The sequence below is a fragment of the Tenrec ecaudatus genome, chromosome 6 (assembly GCF_050624435.1).
Source record: "Tenrec ecaudatus isolate mTenEca1 chromosome 6, mTenEca1.hap1, whole genome shotgun sequence".
NCBI lineage: Eukaryota > Metazoa > Chordata > Mammalia > Afrosoricida > Tenrecidae > Tenrec > Tenrec ecaudatus.
Genome location: NC_134535.1, coordinates 24,320,486 through 24,339,423, shown reverse-complemented (window position 1 = coordinate 24,339,423; position 18,938 = coordinate 24,320,486). Strand labels below are relative to the sequence as shown.

General features: G+C 41.4%; 1 pseudogene; it reads right to left on the bottom strand.

The window, feature by feature from the left end:
* Window positions 1–2,188: 2,188 nt before the first annotated feature.
* Window positions 2,189–4,399, bottom strand: LOC142451357 (ubiquitin-ribosomal protein eL40 fusion protein pseudogene; annotated as a pseudogene).
* Window positions 4,400–18,938: the final 14,539 nt, after the last annotated feature.

Sequence of the window (18,938 nt, the reverse complement as noted above, 5' to 3'; positions counted from 1 at the left end):
TCCTTTGTCAAAGATCAATTGTCTGTCTGTGACTGGACTTACTTCTGGGTTTCTTGATTCTATTTCATTTTTCTATTGCTGTTCCATTACCAGACAGTTTTAAATACCCTGGTATGTAATACATTTTGAGATCAGGAAGTGAGTGGTCTCCTAAGTTATTCTTCTTTAGTAGTGCTTTGCTAATCCAAGATCACTTTTCTTTCCATATAAAGTTGATGATGCATTTTTCCATATTTTTAAAGAATGTTACTAGAATTGGGATGGGGATTGCCTTATTCATCTACAGAGTAGTATTGACATTTTCACAACGCTAAATCTTCCTATCTATGAGCATGATGCAGTCTCCCATTTATGTAGGTCTCTTTTAGTTTCTTGTAGTGGTGTTTTGTCATTTTCTTTGTACAGATTTGGTTTGTTTGGTTGTTTATTTCCCTTACTTTACTTATTCTTAAGTATTTCATTTTTGGATGGCCATTACAAATGATATTGTTTTCCTGAATTCCTTTTCAGGACTCTCTCAGTTATTATTGTTGTTGGGTGCCATTGAGTTGGTTCCAACTCAGAGCAACCCGATGTATAGCAGAATAGAACACTGCCCAGTCCTGTCCCATCCTCACAATTGTTATTGTTTGAGACCCTTGTTACAGCCACTGTGTCAAAACATCTTGTCAACAGTCTTCCATCACTTGTCTGTCAGTTTATCATGCCTATAGTGTATTGCAGTGATGCTGGGAGCCATGTCACTGGCTTATCCAGTACCAGCAGAGTCACCCAGAGTGAACAGGTTTCAGCAGAGCTTCCAGACTAATAATAGACTATAAAGAAGGAATAGGCTGTCCACATCAGAGGAATTAAAACAACATCCTACTTGGCAAAGTAAAAGGGATGATCTCTCTTTGTTAGTAAAAGGAATTTGACTGATTTTCCTAATGTTGATCTTATAACCTGCAATTTTGCTGGATTTTTCACTTATTTCCAAAATTTTCTTGTCAAGTTTTTGGAATTTTCAATGTACAGGATCATATTATCTGAAAATAGAGTTTAACTTCTTTTTGTATGTATGTCCTTTATTGGGTTGAAGAATTTCCCTTCCATCCCTATTTTGTTTGTGTTTTTATCAGTAATGGGTATTGAATTTTGTCAAATGCCTTTTTTACATCAATTGATAGAAAGACGTGGTTCTTTTTTCTTTGTTTTATGTAATGGATTACATTGGTTGTTTTCCTAATGTTGAATCACCCTTGCATACATGGTCCCACCTTGTCTGATAAGTCATGCTTGATCTTATGTGTTATTATTATTGGATCTGTTATTGGATTCGATTGGATAGGCTTTTGTTGAAAATTTTGGCATCTATGTTCATGAGGAATATTAGTCTATACTTTTTCTTTGTTGTGATGTCACTGCCTGGTTCTGTTATCAGGGTTATACTAGCTTCATAAAATGAATTCAGGACTTTTGTTTTCTTTCTATCATCTGGTTTCAGTAGAATTGGTATTAGCTTGTCTGAATCTTTGGAAGAATTCACCAGTGAAGTCATTTGGGCTTGAACATTTTTATTGTTGGGAGTTTTTTAGTGACCATTTTTTAATGACCTAGAATATAGGAAGCATGACTCTAAGAAAATTAGAAGTCTCAAAAAATGAAGTGAAATGCATAAGGATCAATAAGGTAGGTATTAGAGAGCTGATATGGACTGGCATTTGACATTTTGAATCAGGAAATCATATGGTTTACTCTGCTAGGAATGACAAATTCAAGAGGAATGGCATTACATTCAAGGCATTTCAAGATCTATTTGACGTATGATGCTATTTGTGAGAAGAGAGTAACTATCCACACACAAGGAAATCCAGTCAGTACAACTATTATTCAAATTTATGCACCAACTCCTAAAGCTAATGATGAGGAGATTTAAGAATTTCACCAACAGCTTCAGTCTAAAATTAACCAAACATGTAATCAAGATACATTGATAATTATAAGTGACTTGGATGTAAAAGTTGAAAACAAAAAATAAGGCACAGTAGTTGGAAAATGTGGCCTTGGTGATAAAATGAAGCTGGAAATTGCATGTTAGATTTCAGAAGACCACAACTTAGTCCTCACAGATACCCTTTACAACAACACAAAAGGTGACACAATACACATGGAATTCTCCAGACAGAATATACAAAACTAAAATTGACTATATCTGTAAGGAAAAAGAAAGATGCAGAAGCGAAGCATTAGCAGATAAAAAGAGGCCCAGGACCGATGGTGGAAAAGACCACCAATTGCTCATATGCAAGTTCAGATTGAAGCTTTAGAAAATTAAAACAATTTCATGAGAGCCAAAATATGACTTTCATTACATCTGAATACATTCCATCTGAATTTTGAGAACAGCTCAAGAACTGGTTGAACACACTGAACAGTAATGACAGAAGACCTGATGAGCTGTGGGATGGCATTGAAAACATAATACATGAATAAAGCAGAAGGTTGTTAAAAATACAGGAAAGAAAGGATCGATGTAGATGTCAGAAGAGACTCTGGAACAATGTCCAAAGTAGGTGAGACTACCTCTCTCCATCCTTGCTTCTGCTGGGCATTCTGGCTGGACTGCTTCCAAGACAGGTCTGGTTAGTCTCTTGGAAGTCCATGTATGATACTTTCTTTGCCAGCATCATAAATAGAAGTCAGCTATTCTTCTTTACTCAATGTCAAACTTTCACAGGCATGTGAGGTGATTGAAAACACCACGGTTTGTGTCAGGCCCATCTAGGTCAGTCCTCAAAATAAACTCCCTGCTTTTCAACACTCTACAGAGGTCTCCTGCAGCAGAATTTGCCCATGTAGTTTGATCTCTTGACTGCTGCTTCCATGAGCATTGATTATGGATCCAAGCAAGACAAAATCCTTAACATCAATTGTTTCTCTTTTTATCATGATGTTACCTACTGGTCCAGTTGTGAGGATTGGTCTTCTTTATACTGAGTTGTAATCCATACTGAAGAATCTAATCTTTTTATATTAATTTTGATTTTCTTCACCACATGCCTCAAGTCCTCCTCAATTTCAGCAAGCAAGTTGTGTCATCTGCATGTCACAGGATATTAATCAGCCTTCCTAAAATCCTGATGCCACATTCTTCTTCTTCTTTTTTTTTTTTTTGCTTCAGGTCAGTGAAAGTGAGAGTTTTTTGAGGGCCCAGGGCCACTGGGCTCAGGAGAATACAAGCAGGATGCAGGAGAGTCCGGCAGACAGGGGCCTTATTTGACCTTCTTCTTGGGACGCAGGTTGTTGGTGTGGCCACACTTCTTCTTCTTTTTTTTTCTTTTTAACAATTTATTGGGGCTCATACAATTCTTATCGCAGTTCATACATATACATACATCAATTGTATAAAACACATCTGTACAGTCTTTGCCCTAATCATTTTTTCTCCTCTTTTCTTTTTTTACATTTTATTAGGGACTCATACAACTCTTATCACCATCCATACATATACATACATCAATGGTATAAAGCACATCCATACATTCCCTGCCCCAATCATTCTCAAGGCATTTGCTCTCCACTTAAGCCCCTTGCATCAGGTCCTTTTTTTTCCCCTCCCTCATGTGCCCTTGGTAATTTATACATCGTTATTTTGTCATATCTTGCCCTATCCGGAGTCTCCCTTCCCCCGCTTCTCTGCTGTCCCTCTCCCAGGGAAGAGGTCACATGTGGATCCTTGTAATCAGTTCCCCCTTTCCAACCCACTCACCCTCCACTCTCCCAGCATCGTCCCTCACACCCTTGGTCCTGAAGGTATCATCCACCCTGGATTCCCTGTACCTCCAGCCCTCATACGTACCAGTGTACAGCCTCTGTCCTATCCAGGCCTGCAAGGTAGAATTCGGATCATGGTAGTTGGGGGGAGGAAGCATCCAGGATCTGGGGGAAAGCTGTGTTCTTCATCGATACTACCTCGCACCCTAATTAACCCATCTCCTCTCCTAAACCCCTCTGTGAGGGGATCTTCATGGCCACACTTCTTCTTGCGGCGGTTAACTGCACGGGGGTGAAGGCGAGCATAACACGTGCGGCAGATCATCTTGTCGCAGTTGTACTTCTGGGTCAGCTGGCGCAGGGACGGCTTGATGACACCACCACGCAGACGCAGCACCAAGTGCAGGGTGGACTCTTTCTGGATGTTGTCGTCCGAGAGAGTGCGGCCATCCTCCAGCTGTTTACCAGCAAAAATCAGACGCTGCTGGTACGGGGGAATGCCCTCCTTGTCTTGGATCTTAGCTTTGACATTCTCGATGGTGTCGCTGGGCTCAACCTCAAGGGTGATGGTCTTGCCTGTCAGGGTCTTCACAAAGATCTGCATCTTTGCGTTACCCGCTTGGGCCGCCTTGCTGAAGAGAAAGAGCGCCACATTCTTCTTCATATAAATCAGCTTCTCTGATTATTGGCTCAGCATATGGATTAAATAGGTCTGGTGAGAGGCTACAAAACTTTGTTGATTTTAAGCAATGCAATATCCTTTTGTTCTGTTTGCACAACTGCCTCTTGATCCATGTACGAGTTTCACATAGCACAATCAAGTGTTCTGGAATTCCCACTCTCAAGGCTATCTATAGTGTCTTATGGTCCACACACTTGAATGCCTTTGCATAATGCATAAAACACAAGCAAACATACTTCTGGTGTTATCTGCTTTGAATCAAGTTCAATCTTATATCAGCAGTAATATCCCTAGTTCTGAGTCCTCTTCTGAATCTGGCCTGTGTGTCTGGCAGCTCCCAGTCATGTACTGTTGCAATGATTGTTGGATAATCTGCAGCACAATTATACTTGCATGTAATCTTACTTGTATTGTTCTATACTTTGTCGGTTCTGTTAGGTCACCTCACTCTGGAATAGGTATAAAAACGGATCTCTTAAAGTCAGTTGACCAAGCAGCCATATTTCAAATTTCTTGGCTTATGTGACTGAGTGCCTCCAGTCCTCCATCAGCTTGTTGAAACATTTCAATGAATATTTTGTCATTTCCTGGAGTTTTTCTTTTGGCCAATTTCTTCAGTGCAACTTGGACTTCCTTTCTCAGTACTATTGATTCTTGATCATATTCCAACTCTTGAAATGGTTCAATGTCAACTCATTCTTTTTGGTGCAGTGACTCTGTATTCTTCCATTTCTTTTCATGCTTCCTGCATCGTTCAATATTTTGTCCATAGAATTTTCAGTCTCACAACTCAAAGCTTGATTTTTTTTCTTGAATTCTTTTGGTTAAAGAGATTCTGAGTTTGAGTTTTAACTATAAGCCTTTCGCATTTTGTTATAATATTTTACTATACCTTCTCGAGCTGCCTTCTGAAATTTTCTGTTTAGCTCTTTTTCTCTTCATTTATTCCGTTTGCCTTAACTATGTTAAAATTAAGAGCAAATTTCAGAAGATAGCCACTAGTAAAGTTAAAATTATACTGTATTGAAGAGGAAATATTTTTTATTTTAATAATAAAATAGTTTCATCGTTTTTAATTTCCTTACCCTTCACTTCATAAGGAACTTGCCGACATATGCATTAAGAAAGGAAGTAAAAATGTAATAAACAGGTTAAAACATTTTGTTTATTGTCCGGGATTCCTTCTCTGTATATCAATGTTTCCATGGATAGCATGGCAATCACCGGCTTCTTTTAGTGCCTATGACTTTCTGTGTGCTTTGCATATTATAAAGGTATGCCCTCTGTGTGCTTTGCATATTGTTAAAAACCAAAAAGTTGGTATTTATGTACATCCATAGAATAGAAATCCGAGTCCTGAAATATGCCCACAGATCCACGAGTCAGCTGATATTTGACCAGGGTGCTAAGATCATTCAATAGGGAAAGAAAGTCTCTTTGGTAAATGGCGCAGGGGAGACTGGAAATTCCACAGGCAGACAAATGAAACGGGATCCATGCCTCGCTACACACACACACACACACACACACAATCCAAAATGGGTAAGGATTTAAAGCGCCAAGCAAAGCCATAACATTCATAGAAAAACAAACAGGGGTCATTGGTATCAGGTCTAAGTTTCAATGCTACTTTATAACAATAGCACAAACATCAAAAGTCAAATTAAAGAAATGAGAGCTCATCAAAACTAAGATGTTTCTTCATCATAAGACTAACAAAAATGTGAAAGAGATAAGTTATTGACTAGGACAGTATCTTTGGGAGCCATATATCCAACAAGAATCTAGTAGCCAAAGTATATCTAAAACCCTAACAACTTAACAACAAAAAGACAAATAGCCTAATTGTTATTAGGTACCATCAAGTCATCTGCCTATGAATTCTATTCTATTGAGGTACATAGGTACCAAACCTTAGGTTTTTAAAATGATCTTTATAATATTCAAAGCACACAGAAAGTCATGGCCATTAAAAGACTCCAGTTCTGGCCCACAGTGGGTCAGAACAACAGAACTAAACACTGCCAGGTCCTGCACCATCTTCACAATTGTTTCTATCCCTGAGCCCGTTGTTGCAGCCACTGTGTCCATCCATCTCCTTGAGAGCTTTACTCTTTTTCACTGTTCTTCTACTTTCCCAAACATGACGTACTTCTCCAGGAACTGGTCTCTTCTGAAAACATGTCCAAAGTCTGTAAGATGAAGTCTTGCCATCCTGTTTCTTTTTCTTTTAATAATTTTATTAGGGGCTCATACAACTCTTATCACAATCCATACGTACATCCATTGTGTAAAGCACATTTGTACATTCATTGCCCTCATCATTCTCAAAACATTTGCTCTCCACTTAAGCCCCTGCCATCGGCTCCTCATTTTTGTCCCCTCCCTCCCTACCCTCCCTACCTCATGAACCCTTGATAATTTTTAAATTATTATTTCGTCATATCTTGCACTGTCCGACATCTCCCTTCACCCACTTTTCTGTTGTCCGTCCCCCAGGAAGGAGGTTATATATAAATTCTTTTAATTGGTACCCCTTTCCAAGTCACCCTCCCTCCACGTCCCTGGTATCGCCACTCACACTACTGGTCCTGAAGGGATCATCTGCCCTGGAGGGAATCCAGGGTGGATGATCCCGTCATGGCCATCCTGTTGCTATGGAGCACTCAGGCCTTTTAACAGTCCATGCTCTATCAGCATTCTCCTCCAACACCACAATTCAAACGCATCAATGCTCCTTCAGTCTTCTTCATCCAATGTTCAACTTTCTTTTTTTCTTAAATCATTTTATTGGGGGCTCATACAACTCTTATCACAATCCATACATACATCAATTTTGTCAAGCACATTTGGACATTCGTTGCCCTCATCATTCTCAAAATTTTTGCTCTCCACTTAAACCCTTGGTATCAACTTCACTGTTCAACTTTCACATGCATATGAGTCAATGGAAAACACCATAGCTTGAGTCAGGCACACCTTAGTCCTCAAAGTAACATCCTTGCTCTTCAATACCATAAAGAAGTCTGTGTAGCAGATTTACTTAATGCACTGTCTTTTGATCTCTTGACTGCTGCGTCTATAAGCATTGATTATGAATCTGGGCAAGACAAAATCCTAGACAATTTCAAACTTTTCTCCATTTGTCATGATGTTACCTATTGGTCCAGTTGTAAAGATTTTGGTTTTCTTTTCATTGAGCCATAATCCATACTGAAGGCTGCAATGTTAGGCCTTCATCCACAGTGCTTCAAGTCCTTACTTTCAGCAAGCAAGGTTCTGCCAGATTTCTGGATGTTGTAAGCCTTCATCCAATCCTGATGCCACATTATTTTTCTTACAAATCAGCTTCTCCAAGTATTTGATCAGCATACAGATTGAATAACTATGGTGAGAGGATACAACCCTGTTGCACACCTTTCCAGATTTTAAATCGTGCAGTATACCCGTGTTCCAGTCACAAAACTACCTCTCAATTCACGTACAAGATCTGCATGAGCGCAATGAAGTATTCTGGAATTTCTCAAAGTTATCAATAGTTTGAATGCCTTGACATAGACAATAAATAGTCAATAAAATACAAGTAAATATCTTTCTGGTATTCTCTGCTTTCAGTCAAGATCCATTGGACATCCGCAATGATATCCATGGCCTCTCCTGAATCCAGCCTGTATTTCTGGCAGCTCCCATCAATGTATGGATGCAACCGTTGTTGGATGATTTTCAGCAAAATTTAACTTGCATGTGATCTCAGTGATATTGTTCTATAGTTTGAGCATGCTGTCTCCTTTCTTTGGAATGGGTACAAATATAGATCTCTTCCAGGCAATTGGTCAAGTAGCTTTCCAAATTTCCTGGCATAGATGTGTAAGTGCTACCAGTGCTTCATCAACTGGTTGAAACATTTCCGTTGGTATTTCATCAATTCCTAGAGCTTTTTTTTAAAGTTGAAGTTTTGGGTTCTTTGTTATTTACTCTAAAGGAGCCCTTGTAGCACAGTTTGGTTTTAATGTTTTTTATTATTAATTGGGATTTAATACATAAATCATTCCATAGTTCAATCATGTCAAGCAGAATTGTATAATTGCTACCACAGTCAGTCTCCGGACATTGATTTTCTTCCTGAGTTCCTTGACATTATTTCCCTTTTATCCCCTCCCTCCACCACCACTATTCCCTATCCCCACCCACAAACCCCTATAGGTTCATCTGCCCTGAGTTTTTTATACCAAAAAATAGAAAAACATATAACACACCTTCAAGTGGGTGACCTTGCTAACAGACGTCACACCTCTGCAGTACACCCAATATGAATGAAAACAAAACAAATAAAAAATACAGAAATGTTAAAAACCAGAGCAGGACCAGCATGTATTAGAGCGGGAACCAACTGAAAAAGTTTTAACTGTTCAAGTCAGATTTATGCCTTTGATCTTCTATACTCATCTCTCCAAGGCCCTCTGTTTAGTAACCCCTTCCCTCCCATCCCTCAATTGTGGACAGAGGGAGTTCACCGAAGGCTTGTTTCTTATGTGGTTCCCACAATTGAGCCTCTGATACTATTCCCTCCTTCGACTTCCAATGATATGATTTACAATCCTTTGGTGACTGATGATGGTGTGCTTCTTCCATGTGCACTTAGCTGACATCTCTTTTAGATGACTGCTTGTTTGAAGACAAGCCTTTAAGACACCAGACACTATTTTATCTGATAGCCAGGCACCATCTAATTTCTTCACCACACTTTGCTATAGTGCCTATATCTTCTGTGGTCCCTTTCTTGAGGGTGAGTATCATGCAGGACCGTGATGTAAGAACTAATTGTTCTTCAGTTGGAGCTAGGATTTAGTGTGAGCCCCAAATCCATTCCTGGATCTACGTTTTTTGTTTTTCCTTTGCTTTCAATTTATTATTACTTGGGGGTTAATACATATGTTATATCATTCCATAGTTCAATCACGAGAAGCAGAATTGGAAAGTTGCTACCACAAACAGTTTCTTAACATATTTTTTCTTCCTGCACTCCTTGACAATGTCACCCCTGTATCCTTGCCTCTGAAACCTTTATTTTACTTGCTATCCCTATAGGTTCATCTATTCTGAGTTTTAATTACCAGAAAACATAGAACACAATTTCAAGAGGATAAGCCCCAATGGCATAACATCTCTGAGATATACCCAGATATGAGCAAACAAAAACAAAATGAAACAGGTTTGCCGGCATACGACCTACACTAATCCAGCTTATAGGGCATTGCCGTAACAAGACCTTGTTTGTCTACCTCCTGACAGACAGTTCACTAACCTTGGTACAGCTGTCATCTGCTTAGAGCAGTGGTTCTCAACCTGTGGGTCGCAACCACTTTGGGGTCGAGCGACCCTTTCACAGGGTCGCCCAATGCATAACAATAGACAAATTACCGTTACAAAGTAGCAACAAAAATAATTTTATGCTTGGGGCATCACTACAACATGAGGAGCTGGATGGAAGGGTCGCGGCATTAGGAAGGCCGAGAACCACTGGCTTAGAGGGTCATTTTTGACGAGTGCTTTCATCGCAGCTTGCACGTCTTCCTTCCTGCTGTCAGCTCTTGCTCATATGCTACCTCTTGAAATGGTGTGATGTTGACCAGAGCATTCGTTCTGTCTTCTTTTGACGCTTCGGCATCGTAAGCTATGAATCCCCCAAAGACGTGTTGTTTTGGGTATGGCCAAGTCAGTTCCAATTCACAGCAACCCTGCGAACAAGAGAAAGAAGCACGGCCCAATCCCGTGTCATCCTCACCGTTCTTATGTTGGAGCTCCTGTGGCAGCCTCTGTGCCTGTCCATCTTGCTGAGGTCTTCCTCGCTTTCACTGCCCCTCCTCTTTACCAAGCGTTAGGAGGAAAGTGTAATACAACAATTAGAAATCAAGAAGGCTAGAGAGGCATGGGAGGTTTTTGTCCTGTCAATCTTGACTTTACATTTTTTATGGTGGCGAAAATAAGCACATTATACCAATTGCCAGTACAGCTTCCACATTTACAGTTTAATGACACTAATATCCCACCACTAACAACATAAAATTAATGACAGAGTTCTTGGTTATTCACTGGGCTGCAAACCACGAGGTGAATTTCATTTTGGGTTTGGTATGTGCTCCCAGCACGGTTCCACCTGCCCCCTCCAGTGGGTCCTTCTTAAACATATGCACTGTTTATGACTCAGGTGACCCTCTGCAGATGTTCAGAGCTCTCGCTCTCTCTCTCTCTCTCTCTCTCTCTCTCTCTCTCTCTGTGCTTTTTTCTTCAAAGGCATTCTGCTCCCAGGCGTCTTGCTGCCTGGGCCTGAACTCACAACTGTCTCTTCAACTCAGGACAATCCCCACCCTCTGCGGGGTTCCTCTTCCCTGTGAAGTAGTCTGGAAACTCTTCAGGCAATCATTGGGGGCGGGCATCATTTGGCTCTTCTTTCAGGAATCACTATCCTGCACTGCCTGCTTATTTGTTTGTTTTTTCCCTCATGTCTGGAAAGCATCGTTTCATACATTTTGCTTCTAGCTTTTTAGTTGTTTCAAAAGAGAGAGTAAACCTGGCCCCTGCTACTCTACAGCAGCTATAAATGAAAGTTAAATGTTTTAAATTTAATATGACCCTAAACTTATTTAAAATATGAACTCCTTGACCAGGTAGGTGATCAAGAGGAATGGAAATGAGAGGAATTACTGAAATCCAAATGAAGGCTGAACATGATAATGGGGCAAGAGGAAAGTAAAAGGAAATAGAGGAAAGAAATAGGATACAAGGGGCATTTATAGAGGTCTAAATAAAGGCATGTACATATATAAATATATTTATATATGAAGATGGGGAAATCTATGTACATATATTTATAGGTTTAATATTAAGGTAGCAGATGGACATTGGACCTCTACTCAAGTACTCCCTCAACGCAAGAACACTTTGTCCTGTTAATCTGGCATTCCATGATGCTCACCTTTCCAACATGATCTCGGAAGACAAAGCAAGTACATAAAGCAAACTTGTAAAGAAAGCTGATGGTGCTTGGGTATCAAAGGATATAGCATCTGAGGTCTTAAAGGTCTTAAACAAGCAGCCATCTAGCTCAGAAGCAACAAAGGCCACATGGAAGAAGCACACCAGCCTGTGTAACCATGAAGTATTGAGGGGATCAGGTATTAGGCATCAAGGAACAAAAAAATCCTATCATTGTGATTGAGGGGGAGTGAAGATTGGGGACCCAAAGCCCAGCTGTGGGCAACTGGACATGGTTGGGGAGAGGAGATGAGCCAGTCAGGGTATAGTGTAACAACGATAAAACATACAACTTTCCTCTAGTTCTTAAATGCTTCCTCCCCGCACCCCCGCCACTATCATGATCCCAATTCTACCTTATAAATCTGGCTAGACCTGAGGATGTACACTAGTACAGATAGGAACTGGAAACACAGGGAATCCAGGACAGAAGAGTCCCTCAGAACCAGTGGTGAGAGTGGTGATACCAGGAGGGTGGAGGGAAGGTGGGGTAGAAAGGGGGTTCCAATTATAAGGATCTACATATAACCTCCTCCCTGGGGGGTGGACAACAGAAAAGTGGGTGAAGGGAGAGGTTGAACAGTGTAAAATATGACTAAATAAAAATAATAATTTATAAATTATCAAGGGTTCACAAGGGAGGGGGAGAGGGGAGGGAAGGGAAAATGAGGAGTAACAGCAAGGGCTCACGTAGAAAGAAAATGTTTTGAGAATGATGATGGCAATGAATGTACAAATGTGCTTGACAAAATGGATATATGTATGGATTATGATTAGCATTGTATGAGCACACAGTAAATGATTTTTAAAAAAAAAGAAACATACAATTTTCCTCTAGTTTCCTCTAGTTCTAGTCCCCCTCCCCCTCAACTATCATGATCCCAGTTCTACCTTACAAATCCAGCTAGACCAGAAGATGTACAAATCAGAGCTGGAAACAGGGAATCCAGGACAGATAAATCCCTCAGGACCAATAACGAGAGTAGTGATACCAGGAGGGGCAAGGGAAGGTGGGGGGCAAGGGGGAACCTATCACAATGATCTACATATAAACCCCTCCCTGGAGGACAGACAACAGAAAAGTTGGTGAAGGGAGACTGGACAGTGTAAGATAAGAAAATATAATAATAATTTATTAATTATCAAGGGTTCATGAGGGAGGGAAGGTGGGGGAGCGGGGAGAGGGGAAATGAGCTGATAAGAAGGGCTCAAGTAGAAAGCAAATGTTTTGAGAATGATGAGGGCAACAAATGTACAGATGTGCTTGACACAATGGATGTATGTATAGATTGTGATCAGAGTTGTATGAGCCCACAATAAAATGATTTTAAAAAAAAGATATAGCGCCGGGGGTCTTAAAGGCTTGAAGATAAACAAGTGGCCATCTTGCTGAGAAGCAACACAGCCCACATGGAAGAAGCACACCTGTCTGTGTGATCATGAGGTGTCAATAGGGTCAGGTATCAGGCATCAAAGACCCAGAACAAAAAATTATATCATTGTGAATGAGGGGAGTATGGAGTGGAGACCCAAAGCCCATCTGTAGGCAATTGGATATCCTTTACATAAGGGTCATGGGGAGGAGATGAGCCAGTCAGGGTGCAGTATAGCACCAATGAAACATACAACTTTCCTCTAGTTCTTTAATGCTTACACACACACACAAACCCACTCTCATGACCCCAATTCTGCCTTACAAATCTGTCTGGACCAGAGCATGTACATGGGTACAGATAAGAGCTGGAAACACAGGGAATCCAGGACAAATAAACCCCTTGGCACCAATATTCAGAGTAGCCATACCAGGAGTGTAAGGAGAAGGTGGAGGGAGAAAGGGGGAACTGATCACAGTGATCTACATATAACCCCCCTCCCAGGGGGGATGGACAAGAGAAAAGTGAGTGAAGAAAGATATTGGTCAGTGTAAGACATGACAAAAAATTATTAATTATCAAGGATTCGGGAGGGAGGAGGAAAAATAAGAGCTGATACCAAGGGCTCAAGTAGACAGAAAATGTTTTGAAATTGATGATGGCAACAAATGTACAAATGTGCTTGACACAATGGATGGATGGATGGTTTGTGATAAGAGTTGTATGAACCCCCAATAAAATGATTTTTTTAAGTGAACTTGCAATCAAGAACTTGTCTGTCTTTTTAAACGAGTGCTAGCACCTAGACCCAAAGCTGGACCATACCTGAAGTCCTATCTCATCTCAACATTTCCTTGATGGTGTTTGGAGTTTATTTTTCTACCTTTCTTTTAATTTTAACCATTTCTATAATATACCAAGCACATTGTCTATTTTAATGCTTTCTCCTAACATATAGGCTACTCTCTTCTATACCCACCTTAGTGTGCTTACTATAGTTCCATATTAATTCTTAAAATGTTTTTTAAATGTTTTAAAAGCAGAAGGTCCCAGGAGAGACCCTACAAAGCTATAGGTGCTTCTCTTCAGTGACTCAACCTACTAATCATCACTTCCTGAGCAGAAATCTCTATCCGTTGTGTACCCACTATCCAGTGGCCTCATTTTTTTTCCTCAAAGAAAATGCCTCATTTTTCTCATCTGCCAGGGTAATGTAGGTCTTCCCTGGTCTAGTTCTCTAATTTATGACGGAACACTCGATGTGCTGGCAATGCCTAGTCTTGGCACATTGACTCTGTCTCTTTCAGGTGCCAGGCAGAGTGCTACAAAAAATATCTTGGGTGAAACCATCCCCTAAATCAGATCACTTCAGAAGGGCAGAGTAAATGCAGTTCAAAATCAATTCATATTCTGGCCCTTAATGGGCATTTGGGCTTTCCCCATCATGCCTGGCTCATCTTCTTTCAGCCCTTTCATCCTTGGACCCCTTTGAAAAGCAGAATGGCAAGGCAACACGAGGCTCATCTGTGAGGGGCCTGCCAAAAGGTGGTGGAAAAATTCCATGCTCTTTCAGTTCCATCCCCCCCACCCCAAATTGTGAAGCCTCCCTTCATATAATTCCAGCACAAATATGAGGGGGCAGATTCCCATTATTTTAAATTCTGATGATGAATTCATTGAGAATTTTTTTTTCAAAATACAATTTTAAATGAAAATTTGCTTAGGTGACATAATCTCCCCCATAAAATGGAATGTGGTTCATCGGAAGAATACCACCTGGTGAGCTACACCATCCTTGACTTATTACTGCGGCCTCTGCTGTACCTTCATTGTGCACTTTGGAATGATGACTCTAGACCTTTAAGTCCTGTAACAAAGAGATATCATTCATTCAACATTAAAGACAATCACAAGTCTCCTGAGGCTAGTCATAAGCAAGAAAGATTAAACCTGGTAGGTTTGCAAAAGTTGTTGAATCTGTCTTCTCAGTTGTTTGTTGAAGGGCAGTCTGGCTGCTTCTTTGGGCTCGTTGGTGAATGGACGGAGAGATCATGAGGCTTCTACCACCGCAAAGAGTGATGCTCTCAGAAACCCACAGGGGAAATTCTCCCCTGTTAGGGTCGAGCTGACTCAGACTGGACTCGATGGCAGTTAGCTGGGTGAGAGAGAGCAGATAACCCTCAGAAGAACAATAAGATAATGCTGGCATTAATGGCAAAGTGGGGAAAAACAAAAGAAAGCGGAAAATTACAAATGCTGAAGAGGGTGTGCAGAGAGCCAGAAGCCCCAGAAGCTGTGGAAATAGTATGGGGCTTCCTAAACAACTGGAAGTAGAAAAGCCCGGTGACCCAGGAATCCCTTTTCCTGGTTTTTACCTCAATGACACAAGAGCCGTGGCGCCAACAGATATAAACACACCCGTGGTCACCGGAGCACTATGCACAATAGCAAGACGAGGGAAAAGCTAAATGCTCCCCCGGGGAAGAAAGGATAAATAACTCTTTGGTACATATGCACAACGAAGGATCATAATTACACGGTGAAGCGCTTCAGGACATGGATGAGCTTGGAGGACTGTATGCTGAGTGAAGGTAGTCGATCACAAAAGGACAAATATAATATGAGACCACTGCTATAAAAAAATAAGAAGAATTTCCTTCTACAAGAAACAGGCTCTGATGGTTACTAGGGGTCAGAGGGGAAGACAGAAGAGGAAGCAACGGGCTAGAGAGCTAGGTGCTAGTGAAGGTGAAGGGTGTGGTGGGGTGAATTTCCTTAATATAGCTCTTCTGCCCACGTCTCTGTAACGCCCACCAGAGGACTGAGTGGGACCACGAACACAGGCGTGTGTCGCATTAAGACAGGGGATTGGTCAGTTTTCTATACCCTGATGGAAACGATGATTTTTGAATCAGCAGCAGAGAGAGAGACCCTGAAGATCTTGGAAGATCTCTGAAAAGGTAGAGGCTGCCGAGACCTGACATATCCGATTGTGTCACGGAGTCTGCGGAGCAGTGTCTTGTCTTCCTCTGGCCCGTGGCTCTGGAACTGCAGGACAGAGCAACAACAGGTAGGTGGCCTTCCTGGGCCATGCAGGCCAAGGCCAGGGGGTCATGTGGCTGAGAGTCTGGGAACCAGAGAGAGAGCCTTTTTCTCTTTCAGAGAAAGAGGCTGGCTGAGGATACCAAGGCCTGTATCCTTATTGTTTGCTGATCCCGACATGTGGTAACCTATTGACTTCTTGAATAAACTCCCTTAATTGTGGGACATCACACACACACACACACACACACACACACACACACACGCACACACACCCCTAAATAACCCATTTTCTGATTTCCCTGGAATATCTTCATGGAGTCCCTGGCTGTTCAAATGGCTACTAACAAAAAAAGTTTGGTTGGTACTTGGGAGTCTGCCCAGAGGCACCTTGCGAGGAAGGCTTGGAAATGTGTCAGAAAAATCAACCGCTGAAACCTCTGTGGAGCGCATCTGTATTCTGACGCACACGGGGTGGCCATAATTCGGCTTGAAGCAACTGCAAAGGGAATTAGTATGTCCATGTCTGCACGTTTTCTGCCAGATGTTCAGGCACTATGGATTTCTGATAGGCATTGAAATCATAGAACTGTATGTGTCTAGAAATGCATGTCCTCGTTCAGCCCTCCCTGTCTAGACATTTGAAACGGAATCAGGAGAAAGGAGTCTATTTGTGCTGACTTTCAAAGGAGCAGGTAGGCATCACCTGTAACAGCGAGCGTCTGACAGGGTAGATAAAAGGGCTGCATGCATTTTTCCTTCTTTTTATTTGTCCTCAATAGCTTGAGACATAAAGTTACAATATTCAGTCTGTAGAAGAAAAATGGAACAAATCAAAGTTAAAATGTTTCTCCTCTTGGAGCTCTCACAGCAGTAGGAACAGCGTGTGCATTAAGTGTACCAATGAAGGCGTCTTCTGTTGTACCAGTATTAAAGCTTGCCATGAGAATCACTCAGTTCCATCTTGGTCTGCAATATAATGCTGGTGACAGGCATTTGGGAACTGCTTGTTCTGTCCAGAAGGTCCACGGGTCTACCCGGCACTATCACACTGTCCGTGTGCATAGTTAAACTGCTCCCATGTGCCTTGGAGCACAGCAGACCCGCCGTGTGGCAGGCATGCCTCAGCTTCTAATTCTTCCCCTTTGGATTTCAGCGCTAGTTTCTCCTTCTTCTTTGCTTGCTTATAGTTCAAAGACAGGGAAGAAGGTGTTTTCCTTTTGCATTTTCAAAAGAGGCCACTTTTATTGAAAAACAAACTTACTAAGTTCCAAAACGCAAAGAGCCTTGCAAAACATAGTAAAATGCTTTATATGATGTCTCAGATCTTTGCTGACATTTATTTTCATTGTGTAATCAGTTCCATTTGGTTGAATGCCCTCAAGGCGATTTTGTATTCTATCCAATACTGAAATAAAATAAAACACACTCCACTGCCATCAAGCTGAATCTGACTTATAGGGACCTCATCAGATAGGGTAGACCTGCCCCTGTGGGTTTCTGAGACAGTGCTAAAGCACACACAATTTGTTACCGTGTGTTGTGACTGTTGGGGTTAAGTAGTTGGGGTTAAGCAGGGAGGTTCTGCAAAGTTCAGGCAGATTCGTCTAAAGGGAAGTGACCAAACATTACCATTTCCACTAGCCCACAAGAAGTGGGTGGGTGGGTGGGGAACGATTTGGAAGTCCTTCCATTGAATCCAGGGAAGTCCTTCAGCAAACGCTCCTTGATGTACTCTGGTCTCTGAGAATTTGCGGTCATTATTTGATGTTCTTACTGAGACAGTGGCTCTAATTTTTTTTGAGGTAGAGGAGTCTTTTGAAGTAACCACTCCATTGGGAGTTTTGAGCTTAAAAGAATTTAAGATACTACAATTTGCTCTGGTGTGAATGTATGAGTTTGAGTTATTAATGAATGCCCTTTTCATTTTTGTTTTTCAATGACCACATTGAACCGTTTCTTTTTCTCCTATTACTTTTCTAAATTTTCTTTTTGTTGGTGGTAGAGAGAATCTACACAGCAAAACACACTCGACTCATAACAACCACATAGGACAAAGCAGAATTGTTTTTTTAATCGTTTATTTAGGGGCTGGTACAACTCTTATAACAATCCATACATACATCAATTGTGTAAAGCACATTTGAACATTCATTGTCCTCATCAATCTCAAAACAATTGCTCTCCCCTTAAGCCTCTGGCATCAGGTCTTCATTTTTTACCTCCCTCCCCGCTCCCCCTCCATAACGAACCCCTGATAATTTATAAATTATTATTTTGTCATATCTTACCCTGTCCGATGTCTCCCTTCACCCACTTTTCTGTTGTCTGTCCCCTAGGGAGGAGGTCACATCTAGATCCTGGTAATCAGGTTCCTCTTTCCAGCCACGTCACTCTACATTCCCAATATCACCACTCACACCACTGGTCCTGAAGCGGTCATTTTCCCTGGATTCCCTGTGTTTCTGGTTCCTATCTGTACCCGTGTCCATCCTCTGGTCTAGCAATACTTGCAAGGTAGAATTGGGATCATGATAGTGGGGGGAGGAGGAAGCTTTTAGGAACTAGAGGAAAGATGTATTTTTCATCATTGCTACATTGCACCCTCTCTGGCTCGTCTCTTACCCGAGATCCCTCTGCAAGGGGATCTCCAGTGGCCTACAAATGGGCTTTGGGTCTCCACTCCACACTAACCCTCTTATTTACTATGGCAAGATTTTTTGTTCTGATGATGCCTGATACCTGATCCCTTCAACAACTCATGATCGCACAGGCTGGTGTGCTTCTTCCATGTGGGCTTTGTTGCTTCTGAGCTAGATGGCCGCTTGTTTACCTTCAAGCCTTTAAGACCCCAGACCCTATATCTTTTTATAGTCAGACACCATCAACTTCCTTCATCACATTTGCTTATGCATCCATTTATCTTTAGTGATCATATCATGGAGGTCAGCACACAATGATATGATTTTTTTTTCTTTGATGTCTGATAACTGATCCCTTCAACACCTGGTGATCACACAGGCTGGTGTGCTTCTTCCATGTGGGCTTTG